The 22,397-nt window shown below is 42.5% G+C and overlaps 1 long non-coding RNA gene across 2 annotated transcripts in view; it reads right to left on the reverse strand.

Moving 5' to 3' along the window:
* Positions 1-3,395: 3,395 nt before the first annotated feature.
* The window catches only part of LOC135313120 (uncharacterized), an 82,170-nt gene continuing 63,168 nt past the window's right edge, over positions 3,396-22,397 (reverse strand). The window contains exons 3-6 of one of the 2 annotated variants that reach the window (XR_010372715.1): positions 20,335-20,653; positions 7,859-7,935; positions 5,862-7,755; positions 3,396-5,251 (exon numbers count right to left, since the gene is read on the reverse strand). This is a non-coding gene — a long non-coding RNA (uncharacterized LOC135313120). Of the gene's footprint in view, positions 7,756-7,858; positions 7,936-20,334; positions 20,654-22,397 lie in introns of both variants that reach the window. The other variant, XR_010372714.1, reaches the window with a different exon arrangement.

The raw sequence follows: 22,397 nt of genomic DNA on the forward strand, positions 1-22,397 counted from the left end.
ATTAAAAATCACAGGCTCTGTTTTTCATCCAGAAACCATTCCTATTTCATTTTTTAGCAGGAATGCAGTGAAAGCAATATGTTGCGACATTGTGAACATGGGAGCTGCCCTGCCTTTGTAAATATTAAGGTTGGTCTGAAAGTTACTTGGGGGGAAAAAAAAAAAAGAAGAAACAAACCGAAATTCACTTTTGGTTCTTGTTCATTCTGTGACAGGCTTTAGTGTGTATCTACAAACTGGCCCTTGTAAACCTACCCTGATCCATCAGTACTTCAAGCATTGCACTAGAATTAGAAAAAGGAGGTGAAGCAAGCCCTTGGGGAATGCAGCAGTTCATTACAGACTGCTAGCTGGGTCGGTTTTTTCTAATATTATTACTCATTCCTTTTGTGTGCCATTTTCCTAGGGCTCCTAAAGCCCACAGATCCACCACCAGGGCTGGACTCCTCACTCGGCTGCTGTGTTCAGGTTCCCTTCATCTGGGGCAGGAGCTCTAAGCTGTCCCTGACCACAGGCGCTGTGACTCTGGCTCTTCCCTGGGTGCTCCCGGCAGGAGTCCTGAGCAGGCTGCCCTTGGGGCACGGGCCTCTGCTACAGAAGAACTGCGGAGGGGGACTGGGAAAGCAGCTGCCTCTGCTCCGCTCTGCCTGCCTTGCTTTCTCACTGGGAGATCTCCCGCCTTGCACTGGAAGCGGTAGGTTTTCATTCAGGACCATGTTCCCGTACTGGCCCCCAGCTCTGTGCCTCGCCCCTGGACAAAAATGGAAATGGTGGCTCAGCTCTTTTCCACCCTCAAGAAGAGACATGTTTCTGGCACAGCCTTTCTTCTAGCACCAGTCTTGTGGGCACTCCAAACGTATGGTCCTCCCCTTCTGGGATGGGGGGAAACTGAAGAAGAAATGCACAAGCTTTCTCAAAGTTCCCAAACCGATTCCTTGGTTTTATTTCATTGGGGCAAGGAACACAAGGAAACGTATGGAAACATCTTGTACACCATCCACAATAGCAACAGCACACCTGCACCCCATTGCCTGCAATCCCTCATAACTCTTTAACATCCTTTGAGCTACAAAGTATTCTGTGGGCTCTGGGGACCTGGGCTCTAATTTAGCCTGAAAGCTGTCTGTCTGCACTGCCATAATACTGAGCACAGCCCCTCTGAGCTGTGGTTCATCTCTGCGACTTCCAGCTGTGCTAGGCACCCTCCTTCCTTCCTCTGCAGGTGCCCACCTCTGCTGTCACATAGGTGCCATTCCTCCTTCTCATGGCTGTGGCCAGGCATGTCCTGAAGGCCTGCTTCATGCCTGGCCCCACTGCCACCCACGCACGCAGCCCATCCCAGCTCCCTGCCGAAGAGGGACGCCTTGCTGCTTGCCAGCTACTGTGGAGCTCTTGCATCAGTAAAGGAGAAGACCAGGCATGAACTAGTTCTTGTGTGCTGCAGGAAAAGACACCTGAGAACTGCTGTAACGCATGATCTGCCAGCAAAAATAAGGTTAAAGCCACCCATTAGATTGCCTTGCTTATCATCCAGTATTACTGAAAACTGCTCTCCTCGCTTTTGTTTGAAAGGAAATGCAGTGATTACCCCCATTACAGACACCTACAAATATTTACTAAAATAATGTAGCAGAGCGATCTTTTTAAAAGTTGTCACAGCTTAACTATTCCCATTACTTTGAATCTGGTTTGATTCTGCTTCAAGTACAGCCGCTTTCCTGCTGCTTCCTAGGCAGGAGTCCAGGTTGCTGATCTCCAATTACGCCGACTCCCAGAGGGCTCGATCCATCGCCGATGCAAGCCAACGTCGCAGCGCCGCATTCGAGGGGACGCTGCCAGCTGAGAAACAGCGGTGCCCAGGAAAAAGAAAACCCACAGCGATCCTCATACCGTCGATGCTGGGATCCCCATGGGACACGGACCGAGAGCTCTGAAACCTGGGTCCAAAGAGCTGGCTACTAAAAACACCTGGGTTTGTTTAGACCACCCCAGTATCTCCAGAAATCTCTCCTCCGTGAATGATGGCCCACGCGTTGCTGCCACGGTTTCATTTCTTGCTGGTTCTTAAAAAACCTGCCCTTTATTGGAGGGGGGCTGGAGTGGCTTTTAGCCTGCAAATGCTGTATGAATCTAAATGACATGCCAGAAATGTCATGCCAGCAGCTAACAAGGGGGTTTAGAATAAGCACTCCCTGGCCAGTACGCAGCAAGCGTGGGCTTGTTCGCCTAATCAGCTTTAGGGCTCCTCGGTGCTAAGGGGGTTGTATTCTGTTTTTGTCAAGCGGCATCGCACAAAAGCTCCGCTGGGGCAGCTACTCAGAAAGTGTATTTGTTCTTTCGGGGTTTGCACGTCCCCCAAAAATCCTGTAAGAAAGGCTTGTATCACTGCTGCTAGCTCAGGATGCCTGACAGGTTTTGGGGTTTTTGTTTTCAGGCCCTACTTTCAGATACTTCTCGATTTGTCAAGTTTCACCTCTTTGGACTAAAAGTTCCCTGTTCAAGAGGTATGCAGTCTCTAAAACCGTTCAGCTGATTTCCAGACTTCATTCTTAACAAACACATTTTCTGTGCTAAAATAATAACTATTTAAGGACTACTCTTCTAAGGAGCCCTAATGCCTTTGCACTTAGAAGCAAAAGTTTGAAATTTTACCATCACGAACATACCTCATTTGGCCAAATTGCACAAATTTCTGAGCTGTACAAAAAAATCTTAGTTCGCACGTAAGAGAATTGTTAGAAGTGCAGCAGGGAAAATTTCTCTGAAGTGTTTCTTTTTGGCTGATCTTTGAAAAAGATTCCCTCTGTAAATGCATTCCCTGCACGGGAAATGCTAAATGATCTGACAACAGCAAAAGGTAATGCCACGGAGCGTTCAAGTTTAGTGATCTCTTTTATCAAGTCACCAAAACAAGGATGATCCCACTTCTGGAGCGTGGAGACAGACTCACTGATGTTTGAGAAGTACACAGGTACCACAGAGACAACCTGTAGAAATTTTGGAATATGGATGTGTAGAGTTGGAGCAACTTTGTGAAGGAAGAAAAGACTGATGCTTAAAAGGGACCATGGACTAAATGAGGAAACAATCCTGTGGGAAGACTAATCTGCGATCAGGCAATTAAGAGCCTGATCAGGCATGTATATGAAGCTGGTAAAGTAAGGGTTGCATGGATAAACGCAACTCAGGCATATCCTAGCTTTTGAGAACTTCAGCTTGTGACCTTTGCAAAGATTCTGGAGGTTTCCACCCCCTTGGCTTGGCAGCTTTCTGAGTTTTGGTACTTGTCTTGGCAGTGACAGGTTTTGCTTTACCTCCATACTTGTTTTTGATGAGAGAATTCCATTGTCACAATTAATGAATCAGGAGGAGTAAGGATTTAATTAGAAAGCAGAGTTTTGTCAATTTAACACCAGCTTCAGATGAATGACAGTCATCTGGAGCCAGATTTTTATTTAACATCATGTGCATATCACTGTGATCAAGCACCTCTGGTAGCTTATACAAATGAAGAATCAAGCCCATACCACTATTGACCCAGCCCTGACTTTGGTCCTGGGATGCCCAGGATAGCTGCATCAAGCCATTCCCGGTTCTGTTGGACTGGAAGAGTGTCTGAAACCAAAACAGGAAGTAAACCCAACTTTTTTACTACCTCATAAAACAACAAAAGAAAAAATAGTATCTGCTTCAGGTGATTTCTGTAGGAAGGGAATTTGAGTGAGATTTTTCTCTAGAGAAAAGTCTTGAGTTGTGATGTTGGTCACTTTCTCATTGAAACAGCCAGAGATTCTGTTATCAGTTCTCATGCTCTGACAAAAGGCACAGATATATTTTACTATCCAGTTTTGTAAATGCTTTGCTCCCCTCATCTGTTGTCACAATTTTCACCATTAAAGATTCAGGCTCATCTGGAATAAGGTTATGTATTCCAAAGACTTGATTTCACACAATACTATTATTTATGCTTAAGGCTTCATTGGGAAGAATGACAATCAATCATGACTCAAAGATGGTCTCAGTGCCAGAAGCACTCATATCCTTCCACAGGCCATCATTCTGACTTGCAATAAGCACCAGCAGGCCATGGATGGTCATTTCCCTTACTGTCCCCTGAGGTCATGTTAATCAGCCCTCGGCTTTACTGTCAGAAGGCATAAAAATGGGACTCCAAACGCTGCATGGTGTGGGACTGACAGATAATCCCAGAGAAGTACTGTTGATCCTCTATCAGTGTCCCCAGAACCTGTTTCTTCCTCTGATTTCAGAGGCATCCACAGACACAGGGGTGCTGTTGTGGTTTACCCCAGCTGGCAACTAAGCCCCACACAGCTGCTTGTTCCCTCCCCCCCTGGTGGGATGGGGGAGACAAATGGAAGGGTACAAGTGAGAAAACACATGGGTTGAGATAAAGACAGACAGTTTAACAGCAGTAAAGCAAAGTAAACAGCAAAAGCTGCGTGTGCAAGCAAAGCAAAACAAGAGATTTATTTACGGCTTCCCATTGGCGGGCAGGTGTTCAGCCTTCTCCAGCAAAGCAGGGCTCCATCACATGTAACATTTACTTGGGAAGACAAACGCCATCACTCCAAACATTTCCCTTCCTTCTTCTTCCCCAGTTTTATATGCTGAGCATGACACCATATGGTGTGGGATGTCCCTTTAGTCAGTTGGGGTCAGCTGTCCCAGCTGTGCCCCCTCCCAACTCCTTGTGCACCCCCAGCCTGCTCACTGGTGGGGTGGGGTGAGGGGCAGAAAGGGCGCTGACTCTGTGTAAGCCCTGCTCAGCAGTAACTAAAACATCCCTGAATTATCAACACTGTTTTCAGCACAAATCCAAACCATGCCCCATACTAGCTACTGTGAAGAAAATTAACTCTATTCCAGCCAAACCCAGAACATTCTCCACCCCTTATTCCACACCATTTACGTCATGCTCAGGTCTCACACTATCCAATAAAATCCCATTAACCACCACCACCCCCCTTCCCATCCTTGGATGTAATACACAGATGTCATTCCCTTAGTCTATGCACCATCTCTGTGAAATGCCTGTAAAATATCCATAAATGTCCACGGAGCTCATTCAGTCCATGACTTTGGGCTCCATCGGTTATGGTGGTCACTCAGGACAGGAGAGGTGGGGTGTTGTGTGGAGTTACTGGGCACCAAGGCCAGCCCAGGTCAGGTCGCTGCCGCACTTGCACTGCTTCTTGTAAGGCTTCTCCTCCATTGGTCCTGGTGGTCCCTGCTGTAGTAATTCCCATAACATGCAACTCAAATCCTGGGTTACAACAGTTTAAAGGTATTTCCATTAAAATCTCCACCCCTGGTCCCTTTGGACCAGACCATTGGGTTTAACATTGCAATTAACTCCTCCCCTTGCCCCTGCTCTGGCTTGGATTTATCCACAGACTGCAGTCCCTTAGGCATGTACCTGCTCCAAGTGGAGCCTTATCTAGGAGCCACAGTCTCTCCAGGGGTACACAGACCTATCCACAGCCACAGTCACTTTGATGCGCACCTGTTCCAGTGTGGCCTTCTCCATGGGCCACAAAGCCTCCAGAGACATACCTGCTCCAAAGCGGCCCTACCCACAGCCACAGTCCCTTCAGAAGAAGTAAACCTGCTCCAGCATGGCCTTACTCCTGGCTGCAGTCCCTCTGGGGGAGTACCTGCTCTGTTGGGGGCTTATCCATGGCCACACACTTTAACGTGCTCCAGCATGACCTCATACATGGCCACTGATGCTTCAAGGTGTACCTGCTGCAGGATGGACTTATCCTTGGGGCACAGCCCCTTCAGATATATATCTGTTGCAGCACAGACATAACCACGGTCACAGACATTTTGAGATGTACCTGTTCTGGTGTGGACTTATTCATGGCCACAGATGCTTCAGGGTGTCCTGCTCCTGCGTGGACTCATCCACAGGTCACAGCCCCTTCGACTTGAGTTCACACTGGAGTTCCAGCCTGTCTAGTACAGCAGCACAGAAACAGCAGCAATGCCCTGGCCATCTGCCAGCCCAGGCCCATCGCTATTGCTGTTCCCAGGCACAGCAGAGTAAGGTGGTCAGCACTACAGCAGCACAGCAAGCAGTGAAAGCAAAAAGCAGCCACTAACAAGCACTAGACTCTAATACACAGTAAGGCAAGCAAGCCCCATGGCAAGCACAGGAGCCTGCCAATTAATAGCTAAACAGCAATAACAGCTATAAATTTGATCTAGCACATTCCAATCAAACCTGCCATTATATCAAACCCTTTGAGCCCCATGTTGGGTGCCAAAAAGGACTGTTGTGGATTAACCCCAGCCAGCAACTAAGCCCCACACAGCTACTCGCTTACTCCTCCCTGGTGGGAATAGGGAGAGAACTGGAAGGGTAAAAGTGAGAAAAGGAAGGCGTGGGTTGATATAAAGACAGTTTAATAGCAGTAAAGTGAAGTAAACAGCAAAAGCTGTGTGTGCAAGCAAAGCAAAACAAGGAATTTATTCCCTGCTTCCCATGGGCTGGCAGGTGTTCAGCCTTCTCCAGCAAAGCAGGGCTCCATCACATGTAACATTTACTTGGGAAGACAAACGCCATCACTCCAAACATTTCCCTTCCTTCTTCTTCCCCAGGTTTATATGCTGAGCATGACACCATATGGTGTGGGATGTCCCTTTAGTCAGTTGGGGTCAGCTGTCCCAGCTCTGTCCCCTCCCAGCTCCTTGTGCACCCCCAGCCTGCTCGCTGGTGGGGTGGGGTGAGGGGCAGAAAAGGTCTTGACTCTGTGTAAGCCCTGCTCAGCAGTAACTAAAACATCCCTGTATTATTGACACTGTTTTCAGCACAAATCCAAAACATAGACCCATACTAGCTATTGTGAAGAAGATTAACTCTATCCTCGCTGAAACCAGCACAGGTGCAGAGGCCAGCTGGCTGCTCTACACTTCAGGAGGTTTGAAAGATGCTGCAAGTAGCTGGATGCTGACAGCACAGTCTCTGTCATCTACATGACTCCAGCTGAGCGCCTCCTTTGTAGGGCGGGACATTTAGCAGCAGGTATCGTCTCACAGAAAAGTTAACTACTGAAGTTTAGATAATACCAGTTTCCATCAGTTTATGACTGTTACCCCAGTCCCCTGAAGGCTTTTTAATATTCACCTACACACAGCTGTGGCCCCAGATGTTCAAGAAAGGGGATGTTGGGAAAGGGAAACGATACCCCAGATGCCAATGGGTGGTCAGAAAAATACCTTACATCCCAAGAATGGCAACAAAATGTGAGCTACTGGACTTGGGAAGGACAAGAATGAAGGTATTGAAAAGCAAACAAAAAAGAAAAGCTGGTAAGGGCAGTGGAAGAAATATGGATAACTACACTGTGAGGATTTAACAGGAAAATTAGGGCAGAAAAAAAAAACACAGAAGGTGCCACAAGGGACATAAGCAAACTTTCTTGTTTCCGCAAGATAGCTATCCTTTCTCACACTTGTGCAGTCCCGTCCAAATGTGCAGTCACACAAATATTTTAAGCTGCTCTCCTGCCAGCGGGAGGGTTGTTATTATGGCAGCCAGTGGCTGCGCCGCCTAGATGAGCCCCTAGAGAAAGCCCTCTCACCTCTCACTCACTCGCTGGCGTGCCAGCCGATTCCCTGCGCACCTCGCTACGTGCTCTGAATGATGATTACGTTTCACGTAGTGCTTCAACCCTTTCTGGGTGTAACTTTAGTCCCCTTGAGCAAACGCACACCTGCTTTACACTGCATCTGCGGAACGGAAGAAACAAGGCCCTGAGTAAGAGATCTTGTTAAAACATGCTATAGGCAGACCAGGAGATATTATCAAGCAATTGAACAAGGACCAATATACCTTCAGTCTTGAAATTCTGTCTGTTATCCTGGCTCCACTGGATCCGCTTGATTCCAAGTTACAAAGCATTAGTTATCCTAAGCAGGATGACAGAAATACCCATTGATAATTAATGTTATTACCTTATTACTCTTGGTACTTAACGGTCCAAGACATTTTAGCTGATAATTCAGATCAAGCAATGGCATTATTTCTTTTAAGCCTGGACTGTATGTAAGTATATATATATATATATAAAAGGCTATACAAATACTTTAGGGTAGACATTGATCAGTATGCAGAGTTTTCCTTAACACCTCTCAAGACCATTTAATATTCAGGTTTACTGTTACACAAAGTAATAAACTGACCAGAAAACAATTGCTCTTATAGATAAAGTGAACATTAAGGCTTTAATCAACAATGCTGTCAAAGTATTTAGAATAAATTAAGTTATCATGCATAGCAAAGATGGGTTTCTTGAGACCTCTAATGAAAGCTGATATAGCCATTATCTGATTACTGTAATGTACACTCAATCATTAATACAAAAGTCCTCTTTAATGATCTTTGTTTTATGGCCACAGCCGTCCTAGGAGGAAGCCAGGAGGTGGGAAGGGGAACGTATTGCTTCTTGATTTTGTTTATGCCAATTCTAATGGGGTTGTGACACTGAAGAATGCTAATTCGAGACTGATGTTTATTTCTTGGCCCTGATCAGAAGATGTGGGTCAGACTTAAAAGAGGTCAGAAGTATTTGATGTGCTGAGGGCAAAATGATGCCATTCAAGATTAATCCAGAGGCTGTGCCAGTCTTCTGCAGTCCCAGGGACTGCCAGTTGGTATATTAAGATGGTGTGAATCCACGCTCCCCCTTGCAGCTGTGCTGAACCAAGTCCTGTTACGAGTAAGGAGCTGTGCTCTGGCATCTGCATGGAAATGATCATCCTGCTCTACAGCAGCAAAAACATGGAGAAACTAAAGACGCATAAGGCGTCTGGTAATTATTTCTCAAGTTTGTTACAGCAAACTGCACTCTGTTGTTATTTTGCTGCTGGCTTCTGCTAATAATTTGCTCAGTTTTTAAAGAATAGACCCCAAAAGAAATTTGTTGGCATCTGGCTCAATCAAAATGGAAAAAGTCATAATAAGGAAACCGTCTTTCAGAAAGAGTGAGGACTGTGTTCTCTGAATGTAGATTTTTTAAAATGACTTTGGATTTTGCAGATTGTAGTCATAGTACAGCTATTTATGAGGAAGTATTATTGTTGTCTTTGTCAACAACAACAAAAAAAAGCCTTGAGAACACTGTCTGTCACCTAGGATTAGTATTGCCACAAAATAAATGTTCTCTCAATATTTTTGTGCATGTTTTCACAGGATCGTTAGAGAACCTGAACCCCACTATTACTGCAAGTTAAAAATTATTTAATAGTGCTGCCTGTGAAAGAGTGGTTTTCTTTTTTTCTTGCAGTTGTCGAAGACCTCAGACACTGATCATTTTGTTTAACAATACATTATTTTCTTTTAGTACTTCTAGACAAATTACAGATGTTATCTTATGATTTTTTAAATGTCTGTGTTATTGTGAAAGCACTAGTACGAGTGAATAAATAGTCACCTAAAATAGGTATTGTTTTTGCATCTTTAAAAGCAAGGTACTGAGAACACCAATAATGTGTTTACCTCAAAAATATGAATGCCTTCAAGTACCATTCAATTCATGCTGCAAGTTTTAGAGCTTTGTATCTCTTTGGAGAGAGTTCCTACTGCATATCATTTAAGTCTCATGTAAACTTGTAGGTTAAGTGGTACATTAGTCTTGTTCTGAATCAGAAATTAAATGTATCCTTTGGGAACTCTTCTAAATATTTTGACTTTAATGATTGGAGCTTTTTAGCCTTTCTCTTCGTTAAAGTCAGTCTCAGAATTAGCTTTTTATTGCTCCCCCATTATTCCTTCTCCTGTCTGGAGAATCTCAGCTGCTAAAACCCACCACTGCCAAATCCACTGCAGCCTGTGGACAAAAGCAAAAGTTCAATGAAACACGAACGCTCGAGCTTCCTGTTCGTGCCATGCTGTGACTATAAAACAATGGAGTCGCAGCAGACCTGTAGAGTACGTAGAAGAAACAGACCTTTAAGGAATGTATGTTTTCACACGCTGACAGGAGTACTAAGCTCCCACATTTTCCTACTGTATGAAATTCATCACTGTGTATAATTCTGTCTACGTTCCTGTTGTTCACTTCCTGCTGCAGCCATGATAAATGTCCTTTTATATTTAGGGATTTTAAGGTTACTCATCTTTCATTTCTATTGTTATCAAAACTGTATTTCAAATATCTGTCTGCATCCTGCTTGTTCCAGTGTGATATATGAGTCTACAGATAATATATGCACCCCATGCTTAAATACACCCATGCTAAGCCTCCAGAACTGAGTTTACTGTTCACTTTGGCTGATATTCTTCCCTGGCCACTGCTTCCCACAGCAATCACTTCAGCACCTGACCTTCCTCTGCATTTGTTCCTACTCAACAAACCCATTCACTTTTCCTAACAAAACACTGGAAGTTTCCAGATGATTTTTGCTTCCCAGGGTAGACTTCAAAGTGAATACATGCATATACATATGTACATTTACATACGTACAATGACCGTTTGCTTGTGCAGTGGTCCTGGGGAGACCAAACTTGAGCTCTCAATAACATAATCCGCTTTAAAGTACAGGTCACAGGTCTGAGCGGCATCTTAAAGATTCTTATCTATCTCCCTCAGATTTATATGTTAAAAGGTAAAGTCAGGTGATATGAGTCCAACCTATGGTGCCCAGAAGATCCATTCCCAATGAGGAGGCTGATGCATCAGATGCTGTAAGACAGAGTGTGCAGGGAAACGACAGGTTCCTGAAGCACAATCCAAGACTGATGCAGAGAAGACTCAAAGCTCAAATACTGATCAGATTTACAGCAGACTTAATTTAAGAAGCAATACGATTAGCAAGAGTGAGGAGCAATGAAAAGGCGAAGACTGGAAAAGATATGAGTAACAGTAGTACAGTCAAATGTTCACAGCAACTATGCACAATAGGGTAGTTGTGAATCAAAGTAGTTTTAGTTATTACTAAGTCTGGTTTATATACGACCTCTTTAACTATAAATAAAATTACCAATCGTGCTAGGTACCTTTGGCAAGGTGTTTTCTTCAACCATCATTGTAAAAAGTGGCTTTTGAAGAAGGATTTAAAAGGCAGACGCAGCTGGGATGGATTAGAGATCCTTATGGAAGGAGAGAAAATGAGTATTGCCACAGGAGGGAAAGGTGGACATGAAAGGTGGAAGACTCACAGGTCTTCCTTCTGTCTAGCGGACACATAATATCACTCTGTCTGTCACTGTGGAAGAGTCTGCTCCAGCTGTAAGATTGACCGTATTATCTGCCTCCAGGAATCTCTAGTATGCAAGTCTTACTTTCTTCCCCCACCAAACACCTGCTAACATTTCCCTCAGAGTAAATCTTGCCACCAAGATGAATCAATATGTTAGTAGCAATGTATAATTATTGCAATTACGCTAGCCCAGCCTGTACACCAGCTCTTCAGTAAGTTTCACAACACATTCATGTACAATCAGAGTGCGTTCTCCATCGACCCTGATGCATTCCTCACTTACTACATTTAGGAGGGAGAAAAGGAGCAAAAGAGAAAACAGGCAGAAATATATGCTGGTCAGAGAAAGTAGTCAGGTCCGAGAAAACCACCTCAAAGAACTATTTTTCCTATTTTAACAGATTCTTATGGTTCAATTGAATTTTCTCTGTTTACTGTTTATTTTCTCTATAGTTTTAGGTTTTCACAATTCATTAACATATCATTCAACAAGTCAAGAGTTTTCAGGATTACATTTCCAACATTTGCTTCCCCTTGCTATGTTTCCACTTACTGAATAAAAAAATAGTATAGTTTAAATTTCACATTTATTGTTATATTTATGAAATCTCTCTTTCCTCTAGGTAACTTAAATTCCTTGATGCTTCCTCCCCATTTTATGTGATTCTAATTGATTATCCATTATGCCAATAATATAACTAAACAGACTAAAATCAGAGGTACTCCAGGCTGAGAAGATGTCCTAGAGCTTTAGGTCACCCTGATTTGGGTCGCTGGAGAAGTCAGTGATGTAATTAAGTCCTACAGTCTCCATAAACATCCCAAGGTTATCCTCCCTAGACTTGTGCCTTTTGTCTTTGCTTGCCACTCCAAGCCCTGCCCCCATCAATACCTGCCACAAGGAAAACAGGACTCTCACAGCTGGCCTCTGCTGTGCTTCCAGCAATCTCTGTCAGCCAGATACAGGATACTGAGGGTGGCTTTAATTTATTCTTTCCTTTTTATCTGGTGTAAAGGAGCAAAAGGGCTGAAACTCTCACCTCTTCTCTCTTCGTTAAGGATAATGTATTCAGATCTCTCCAAAAAGAAGTGTCTGATACTAGCCCTGTTGTAGTAGGGAAAGAGCTTTACCTCTTGCATTGCTGGAAAGTCTAAACACATTTAAGTCAAAGGCAACCATATTTCTAACACCTCTTGCAGTCCCTGTCTTGGAAGAGGAATTGCTGTAAGAGGTACTATTAAAGACTGCCCAACAAGGGCTTTCTGGAGATCATTTTTGTACACTGGGTGTATCTTTTAAGATAGCTTTTTAAATTGTCAGGAAGATCCTTAGAACACATTGGGATCTGCATACACACACACGTCCCTAATACCACTTAATTCCTCCAGTGCTTTTTACCCAAAAGGATTTATCTCATAGGCTCTGAAATAGACCAAGTGAGCAGGGAAGTCTGTTGGCTCAATAATAGCGATAACAGTCAGATATCATAATGCTTCCATTTCATTAGGAAACTATCGGTCTCCTGGTTGCGGCTGGTTATGACCCAGGAAAAAGTGGATACATGGCTTGATACAGCATAGAAAACATAATGATCATATGTTGTTTCTAGCTCAAAAGGACAGTTCTCTTGGTTCTAGTTGTACATTGTTTGATTTGGCGGTAGGAGGAAAGGGAATAGATGATTCAGTTCCTGTAATTTGTAAAAAGCATCAACAATTTAAACCTGCATTTTTCCTTCAGTTGTACTCTCATCTCAGTTAAAGCTTCTTGTCTGATGTTTTCCTTGACTGACTATGACCATCCTTTAAAATACTTGAGATGAAGTCAGGTAGATCGAATAGAATATGGTATTATCTGTGTACACTCTCACAGCGTTAACAACAACAGTGAAGGGAATGGATTACTTCCCCATTCAACCTAAAATAATTTTTGTCCTCAAGTGCTATTCACCTATGGCAGACTAAGGACAAAGAGGATCGAGTAACATTAATTCCACAGTCTGGGGTACCATTTAGACTTGCCATAGCAGATAATCAGACAGATAACGCATTTGGTTAAGATGTTTGTATGTTTGTAGGAAAGTACAGTGTATCAGCTGCTCTAACTGGGACTCCTCGGTATCAGCTTGGTGAGGGGGGGTGACAAATGCAGTGTTTTACCTGAAGCTCTAGGCTGAGAACCGTCTTTTGATAAGACATTAAAGCTCTTCCTGTAAAGCCCTGCTACTTTTTCCATCTATATTGGCTATATTAGTGTTCAGTCATATTACTCAGGAAGAAAACAATACATCCAGCTAATCCCACATATTCACTTTGCATTACACCTTGCTTCCCATTTATTATAAACTTTTCTCCCTCTGCAATAAATCGATCCTTTTTTTCTTTTCCTTTTCAGTCTTCCCGATTCCAGACCTCTCACTAAGCTTGATTTGCTGCTTCTGCTGGGCCACCTAAACTATGTCATGTGTATTATACCTCAGGGTAGATCATTAATTCCTACCTCTTTGATTTAGCTGCAGTCTCAGTCAGATTCCTGCATCATTTTATCTCTTGATTTTTCTGCCAGTTTGAAACTCAGCTTTGGTTCTGCCTCCTTAAACATTAGAAGAAAGTACATTTCTTTTACTTTGACCTCATTTTCTCACCTGACAACACTTGGCTTTTTTACTGATGTCTCCTCAAATCGTGTTTCTTCCATTTAGTACTAAAGGATAGCGTTTCCATGTTTCAGCAAAAGCAGCTATTTGCGTTCCTCTCATGTTCAGAGTCATCCTATGCATCTGCCTGTGCAATTCTGAGTTCAGCGCCAAAACAATTTGGGAATTTGTATTAGAGCTAGAAAGCCCTTCTACTATCTTGATAGCTTAGCTGTATTTGCTGTCACAGTATTAATATGGGCCAGTCAATTCTGCATTCCTCAGTATATTTCTGTGTTCTCTTTTGTGCTCTGGATCACTATTGACCACTGGTTTCTAATCAAATATGTTCATATGCAATGATACATTCATCAAATAGCTGGTAAAATTGCTGTTACTATGCAAAAATTCAGGTCTCTAACTTCCAGACTAAACCTACAGTTGAGCCATTTTCATATTTAATTCAATATAACTTCCTTCATGTTTTACTCATTTAATCTGAGTTCACATTTGTACTCTCCTCGGAGTCACATCCAATGCTCTACAACACTGGAAGTCCTTTCAGCAAAGTTAGGGTAATGTACCTTTCTTTTATCAAATACTGCCACCAAAGCTTAGCTGTGAACGCTCTTTAGCTTAGATGGTCCACAACTGTTGTCTTAGTAGTTTTAGCTCAGTGTAAGCCTCATCAACCCACCACATCCACTGCATATTCATTAAAAAAAAAAAAAGGCATCTGATTTAACAAAAGCCAAAGCTGGCCTGGCAACCATGGAGATCAAAGTACACTAATGTATTTACAGGAGCTGAATATGCACCCATACAATCTTCTACCATATTTAGCTGTGTAACATGTATCACTTTCTATTCTGGGAGGCCACCTTTACAGGTCAGTCCTTCAGTTCCAGTAGCCATTTAGTCCTTCTGAGTTCAGGAAGCAGATGACGTGCTAGCTATGGTTATGATTTTGTTTCATTTTGTATGCACCTATCCATCTTCAAATCTCATCAAGGCACCCAAACCACATCAAATTGTATCAATCTTCAGTTACTGAAGATCGGAGCCACCGCGATACTGATCTCCTCCATCTCCACAACCACCATCTATTTTTTAAATGAATATACAGATCAGAATAATTTTCTCCAATAAAAGGCCATGACTGTGTCTACTACATAGCAGGGATGACTTAGGAGCTCATCTTCACAGAAGCACGTTGCAGCCCCCATCACTATGCACTTTAGAGATCTGTACCTGGGAAGATTTTGTTCTGCTTGAAGTTTGCCTTCTGAGTATGGCTTCAGTGTGTAGACAAAATTGGACCAGAAGTGAGAAGACCAACAGGGTTTAGCAGAAAAGCAAAGATCTCAACTTGCCATTTGGCCTAACCAAAGCCAGAGAGGAACAGTTGAAAAGCTTCAAGACAGAGGATTTTTAGGAAAATTAAATGCCCTTTAGTTGTTTTGATTGGGCAAGATGGTGTTTGCTAGAGCAGGACACAGGCGTGTTGTCGTGGATGTCATTACCAGCACAGAGCAGGCAGGAGTTATAAGTCTGTGGCATGTGCGGTTCTGACAGACAGGGTGACACCGTCCTCTGACCTGTAGACAACTTTTCCTATTCTGCCTCGTGTTCTGTCCCCTGACACTTCTTCCTCAGTGTGCTTGGTTGTGCCATGATCATCAGCGTTCACAACCTCAGCCAAAGAGGCATTCTGGCTCATGGGAGAACGTCCCCTGTATTATCCGGGGGTTTGCATTAGTGTAATGCACAAAGAGCTTTTATTTTATTTATTTTGGCTGGATAGTGGGTGCAGATTAACAGTGCATAATACTCCAAGGCTGTTGTGCGATCTCTTGCTTTACAATCCAGCTACTGGTTGGAATTTCCCAAAGGTCTTGCACCCTCCGCAGCTGGGACTAGATTTTTCAGATTTCTGCTCCCGTGTAAGCACCTAAGTAAACGTCAAGATTTTCCAGGAGCCCTGCATGTTGAGTGCTGCGTGGAATGGCACTATGAGATTGGCTCTTGAAAACTGAGCCCTGTGAAGTGGGGATTGTGCTATTTAACGTTTGTGATGCTCTTTCACATGAGACTTAAAATCATTCCCAGTATTTTCAGTTATTAGAAATCATAAAGAGCTATGTGTCACGTAAATAATTACATCTCTGCCCGTCCCTCTCTCTCTGCAACTCCTACTAGAGAAGATGCTTCTTTCCTAACAGCGACTGGCCCTCTCATCTGTGACACTGAACCCCTGTGGTTCATAAATGGCTCACCAGAGGCAGTGGCGAAGACTGGATCTATAATACAGCTGGCACAGGTGCCTGCAGTGCTGGCTTCTTTGCCACAACTGAAGCTCTACTTTGGGATCCATGCTAGTGAAGGATGCTGGGTTTGTATAGATTATTATTTATGCCATTATGTCAGTTGGGTTTTTCAAACGGATTCAAATAAATTAGTCTTTCTAAGACTTGAACCAATTCCTGAATTACTACATAAATTATTAAGTAGTCTGCATTACAACTTTTTACAGTATTGTCTGGTTTATAGTTTGGTAGGAAGGATTTCATGATGTAGGAATGCCACATTAATTTTACATTTAATAGTGATATTTCATTGCTTCTAAAACTTTCCACACCACCTCATTTCTTGTAGCCATTCCTAAGTCATGTTTTTATCTGCCAAGATGACATGTTTGAAGAGCTTTGGCAAAGCTTGTACGAAAAACTTGTATGAAAAAATAGGATGTTGAGTAGCACTTCCCAAAATGGGAAAGAGATACAGCAGAGTGTTTTAGAGGCCAATTAATTATGGAATAATTCCTGCAAACTGTGGCAGTAATTAATGAGCGAGTAACATGCAGTATTTAGAAGTGAACAGCAGTTAGCAAACACTATGCATTTTTTTGTGACTGTAATACAAGAAACAGTACTGAACCCATTTATTGATTATGGGTATTAACAGGTTCCCCTAGTTAATGATGTGTCTTGTGCTTGTATCATCTAGCTCTGATCTGAAATGTGACTATGTGAAAAAAAAAAAAAGCACTTTCTTGCATGCACTCACAGGAGAGAGATGCAAGTTTCCACAAGAGTTTGCTTGGGTTGAGAAATCACCTGTGATTAATCCAGGGAAGACAGTTGCAGGACCACACTGGCCCAGAGAAATTAAGACTTTACTGCACATCAGGAAGAATGCATGATATAACTGGAGGGCTCAGGTGGCTTCCCTCTTACCTGTTCCCTGGGGGGTAAGCAGGACTGCACCGTTTCTCTAGCCTTATGATACACCCTTTAGGCTTTGTGAAGCAGTTCATACGCAGCCCTGAGAACAGGATGAGTGTGACCTGTTCCCTTAGCATATCGTGAGGAGGGTCTCCCTGGCTTCTGTACACATCTCTCATCTGGTGCTGAATAAACCACTTTGATTTGTGCATTATCAATGAAATTTTCTGCTAGCTTTTTCAATCAGCCCCTTGGCCAAAATTTACGGACAACATTCTGACCTGCAAGACCTGTTTTAGCACACCTCCATCAGCTCCTTCTGGTTTTAGATCATCAGGGAAGACCTTCAGGGAAGGGCCAGTTTCTTCCTCTATGTTAGTACAGCATTTAGGACAGGAGGCAACCAATATTAACTGGTAAGTCTATGAAATAGCTTAGTTCATCTTTAAAAAAAAAGATGGTGATGAAAAATAAAAAGAACAAGATATGTGACCATCAGAGCCCAGCCAAATTTGGAGAACTGGACAAGGAAAATTTAACCTCTAATTTTAACTTCTAAACGGAAGAAAGCTCACTGTTTACATCACCAGCAACATATACAAGAAACCCAGAGAACATTTTTACATAGAGCATCACTACACTTTAAAACTCCAGGTTGTTTTAGCATTGCCTTTTAAAGATCCCAAAGAGAATCAGCTTTTTGAACTGCATTAAGACTGGTGGTTTTACATTAACTACTTCCAATAGGATGAAAAAGTGACTGAGAAAAGGAAGCCTTTTGTAAGGAAACTTACACCTGCTACCCAGAGTGTCCGCCAGTCTACTGGAGAATGTTTACATATGTTCAGAGTGGAAAAAGTTGAAAGGCACTGGTAGGACAGTGGGTCTGTTCACACAAGAAAGGCATGCAAGATGTTTAAATGAACTAAATATTCTTAATGCTTACTTTCTTAAGCCTTAAAGTGTTTAGAAAGATCATGAGAAAAACTTTTGGTTCCTGATTTCTGTGATTTGTCTTAAGATACCCTGTTTTCCAAATTGAAAGCATCCAGTATTTGGCTAGCAATAGTGAGGACTTCAGCTCATCTGATTGCTCTGGGAATGGTAGTATCTTCTTCCAGTCTTCTGTAATATGCCCTGGGCTGGCTGTCCCATCACAAATCCAACCTTACCACAAAAATAATTTAAGACTTTAAGACTTTTGCAGAAGGTGCTCAAGTCACAGCAGTCTTCTAGGCAACAAAGTCTCTTCCTGAGGGCACCTGTGTTTTGGTCTTGCTTCATGGCTACAGCCTAGTGGCATAAGAACTGGACACATGGCATTTGGCACCTCACTCTACATTGAAAAGGGTCTGATTTTCAGATATGAAGGAACTGCAACAATTCCACTGAAGTTAAATATGTAGGTACCTCCACTCTGGATGGGTATTTTTATGTGTCTGAATCTATAGTTAGTTGGACTTTTAAAGACACATTAATCAAGTCTGTGTGTGCACCATTCAAAGAAAAAGCACGTGATTCATGCAGTACTGTCAAAATACTTGCAAGACGACCACTAATGAATATAATCTCCCATGTGTGTGCTATTCTTTTTTCTTAGGCATATTAACAGTCTTGGCAGGAGGTGTCAATCTGAACCCAAAAGAAGGCTCATCTTTCCCCGCAATTCCTTCTTAACTTAAATAGCGGAAGTATCAAATATGAATTATTGACAGGTTGAGATTGATCTGTCACAAGGGCATTAAGAATTTATTGCTCATTTCTGGAAAAAAAAAAAAAAGGCTACTTTTATAGATGCCTAAACTGCTTTTATTTTGTCAAAGAATAAGAAAAAAAGACAAATGCTGAATGTACATAAAACCAGCCATGGGACTGCATTTCTTTTTCCTCACTTTCTTGTGGACAGGAGAGTGTTAAACAGCCATCCACTAAAAGCAGCGATTTTATGCTGAGGTCTCCAAGTCAGTGAATTTACATTTCGTAAGAACACCCTGAGGGGCTTTCAGCTACTTTGCTTAAAAGGTAGACAGATACATTTACAGCAGCGCATGCAGAGCTCCATGTGCTAACATGGCCACAGAGCTGCAGATTCGCTTTCTGGCACATGTGTGCTAGGGGTGACTTAGTTCTAAGCAGGTAATGCATCAGGACACTTTTATGTGTTGGCTGGGAATACAGTTCAGTAAAGAATGTGACTGTAATTACCAGTAATGAGGGTATAAATTTCTGATCCCCGCTTTGTTGGCTGAATTTTGCTAGTGTTTCTAAGCATTTACATTTTACAATTGCCTTATTTATAGCCTGAAATTTGGTCCACTAGTTTTTCATGCATGTGAAATGCTTTTTATTGCATGTAGTAGGAAACTACTGCCTTCACAAACTAGCCTTTCAAAAAATATTATAACCAATTTAGTTTAAAATATTTTAATGATAATAATAGATTGTTGGAGATTTTTAGTTGGAAGACATTAATCGTATAGATCCTCTGTTTCTTAATTTGCTTAAATAAAAACCTTATATCACTGTGTTCAAATTCATACAGTTGCTACAGCAAAATCACTTGTAAATAAATAATTTAAAAAATTCTCTCCTATATTATACCCCCAAACTGGATCATATCTGCTATATGGAGTTACAGTAGGAAATCTGGCATCTCAGTTCACCCATAGCTTCAACCACCCAACAGGCAAGGCAGCAGTTTTTTTCATTTCCATTCCAAAGCCATTCAAGCACCTTGCCTGTGCAAATCATTCCATCTACTTCATCACGCAGGTCAAGCGAACAGGTTCTGGGGACGGGCTGTCATTCAGACTGGGACATTTGGTAAGATGCCTTTCTTTGATGGTTGAGCTTTCCAAGACTATACATTTGGAAGGTCCGCACGTTGCTAGGCTGGGACATCTCGACACAGAATAAAGATCTCCTACAAGTACTGTGATTGTGAACTAATGCCTGAACTTTATATGGCTCCCCTGCACATGGGAAAGTATCTGGCACAAAACGTGTCCAAAGTCTCTGTTTTTTTCAGCACCCATCATATTTGCATCACAGTCAGGGACTAGGCTGCCCAGTCACTGCAGTAATAATACATCCCAAAGCTGCTCCCTTCTGCAGGTAGATCAATGCCTGTCTTCAAGAATATTTCATATCGTTTTAAGAATAGCTCAAGTTGACTGAAGTAAATGCTTTAGGGGGTCACTTTGCCTCACTAGTCAAGTCCTAAATCAAATTAGCAAATTAATATGTACCTTTGGTGTTGATTTGGCTTTCCTCAATGACGAATCAGGCCCTTTGTTGACTCTTGTTTTCTGAGCCAGAAGACAAAATTTCCAGGCCTTATTTTGGTTTTAGCTCTTGGCTTCAGTAGAGTTGCGCCAGATTTATAAAAATATCAGGGAGAGCAGAGTTTGCCTCTTCATATTTTTCTTTGAAAACAACTTCAATGGAAACATCTAAAGGTGAGTCTTTCATTCTGTGTTTAAGTGGTTTATCGTGAAGATGTCAGTGATATCTGACTCTCTTGGAAATATTTCTTGCAGGATAGGCTGCAGCTGGCCATGAAGGGTCCTAAGGGAAGAAGCAGAGGAAATTGTAGAGATCACAGCTCCTGTATGAGCTGTCTGTGGAGCAGCCTCTTACAACAGCAGAGCCCAAGAAGAGCCTCCTCATCTCTTTCCATCTACTTTAAAAAACAAATAGCATGCAATGACATGAGGAGGAACTAGACCACAGTCCTGCTCCCCTCCGCTTTGAAACATAATGGAGTGAAAGTACAAGAGGGTGTTCCTGACCTGAAAATGTGGATGAAAGCACAATTACGCATTGTTAATTATACCATTATTTTTATTAGCATACTACACAACTCAAACATAGCAGCAGCTGGAAGCTGGCAATGACTTCAACCCTCTCTTTCCTGTCTTCAGATTGAAGCTAACTTTTGGTTTTTACTACGAACACCACAATAGCAGCTAATCCTTATAGAAGAGCCTGCACCCTCTTCAAACTGTGGAGAACACGTGAGCACAAATGAAGACACTCCTTGGCAGGCATGATTTTCCCCTCTCCTCACATAAAAACTTCACCCTGACCACTAGCAAGGTCTGCATATAAACTGTGCGTGCCTGGGTCTAGCATCTACTGGACTACAGCCTGCTTCATTTTGATTTTACCTGATGGACAATGTACTTGAGAAGTAATGTCAGGAGTATAACAATTTCATTTCAGAGACAGGAGGGAAAGCCCAGTTTCAGAGCTGCCTTTCATTCCAGTGTCAAATGGAAATGTTTTTAAAAGTACAAAAGTTAAGAGATACCTTTGGACATATCCACCACAGGACTGCTAAAAGCCAGGTGGCCAACTTGCTTGCTTACAAGTGCAAAAGCTGAGCTTAAATTCATTGTCCTGCCTTTATCCCTACCGGGACTTTGGCCTCTGTCCACTATGGTGGATGCCAGGAATCTAACCACTGGCCTGCAGAGTAACTCTTTGGACCAGAGAATGGTCCAAACATTCTCTGGTCCAATAAAAACACCTCTGACAAGGCTGAGAGAAAGCGGGAGAGGCAGGTAGATAGGCAGACATATACTGTAAATCATCTCTGCACCCAGGTTGGACAGTATATGGGTTTACCAGAGCCCCAGGTGGCCGCACTATTTCCCAGGTAGTCAATCTCTCTTCTTTTTCTTTCCTAAAAACTCCAGCCTAGTCCTGAGAATTTTTCCCTGGGAAATTTGCACTGAAACCAACACACTCCCATGAAACATTTTGTATTTTTGTAAAACGCTGTATTTTGTCAGAAGAACGTTTTCTGGAAGTTTGGGGTTTTTTTTTCAAACCGTTGTTATGACAAGCTCTAATGGATGCTAGGGGTGTTTTTGACAATCCAGATAAAGAGAGAAACATCAGCTCAAAAGCAACACCAAATCTTAGGGCCTGATTCTGGAGGCGCGCACTGCTTACACTGACACCGTGACTGCCAGCCTCAGTACAATACCTCAGACCATTGCTCTGTCATTCTTACCAGTTAATAACAGAGAGTTTGGGTTAAAACATACCACCCTTCTATACCATCACAGTTCCTTTAAAAGCCAAAACCTCATTCTTGAAATATTTCACCCAAGATACAGTGTAAAACTGATATAAAGAATAGAGGGCTAATGTTCCTGACCACATGGACTCCTCCAAGGTACCACATCCTATTGATAATAGACTTCCATGGTACTAGCAGCTGAGTTCCCCCGAAACCTAAACCACACGTCTGAGGAAGTTTAGAAGGGACGACCTTTCATGCAGTAAAGAACTTTTCAATGTA

The sequence above is a fragment of the Phalacrocorax carbo genome, chromosome 4 (genome assembly GCF_963921805.1).
Source record: "Phalacrocorax carbo chromosome 4, bPhaCar2.1, whole genome shotgun sequence".
Taxonomy (NCBI): Eukaryota; Metazoa; Chordata; class Aves; order Suliformes; family Phalacrocoracidae; genus Phalacrocorax; species Phalacrocorax carbo.